This window comes from Penaeus monodon, chromosome 15 (genome assembly GCF_015228065.2).
Source record: "Penaeus monodon isolate SGIC_2016 chromosome 15, NSTDA_Pmon_1, whole genome shotgun sequence".
Taxonomy (NCBI): domain Eukaryota; kingdom Metazoa; phylum Arthropoda; class Malacostraca; order Decapoda; family Penaeidae; genus Penaeus; species Penaeus monodon.
In genome coordinates this window covers 40438036-40438570 of record NC_051400.1, presented here as the reverse complement: position 1 = coordinate 40438570, position 535 = coordinate 40438036, and the positions used below count along the sequence as shown (strand labels likewise).

General features: G+C 36.6%; 1 long non-coding RNA gene across 2 annotated transcripts in view; it reads left to right on the top strand.

The window, feature by feature from the left end:
• The first annotated feature begins 211 nt into the window (after positions 1–211).
• LOC119582045 overlaps positions 212–535 on the top strand; it is a 6605-nt gene continuing 6281 nt past the window's right edge. The window contains exon 1 of one of the 2 annotated variants that reach the window (XR_005229610.1): positions 212–374. This is a non-coding gene — a long non-coding RNA (uncharacterized LOC119582045). The remainder of the gene's footprint in view (positions 375–535) is intronic. The other variant, XR_005229609.1, reaches the window with a different exon arrangement.

Here is a 535-nt window from a genome sequence, read left to right as displayed (position 1 = left end):
GTTAACTCTGAGTCACGATCCCATTTTCGCCCGGTTTATTCGCCTCCATGCCTCAACCCATGAACTTCGGCTAAACTCTCCTTTTTATATCAATACATTTCTTGTTTTCATGTTCAATAATCTCCTTTCTTGTTTGTTTTTTCTCCTTTTCTTCCCTTTTATTTTCTCAGTTCTTTGCTTTGTCACATTCGAATACAGTTCTTTTGCCTTGCTCATTCTCCTCGATTATTTGTTTTCCTCTCTTTCTTTGCACGAATTAAAAGCAAATCTGAAGTGATTGTGTGCTTGAGACTGAAAAAAAAGTTTGTTTACAAAGCGCAGTTGAAGCTGTGTCTTGGTTGGGTCGAGGCGTCTCCATAAGTAACAGTTCTTGGGTTAGTCAGTTTTTCTTTAGTGCCATTTTTTTCGTATGTATTACGTCATTGTTTGCTAGTCCACAGGCTGGATGGTGATAGGGGTTCCTTTTTTGTTCTATTTTTTCATTCAATTTACTTTTTTTTGGGTAGAATTTTGGATTTTTAATGTATTTTCCCCT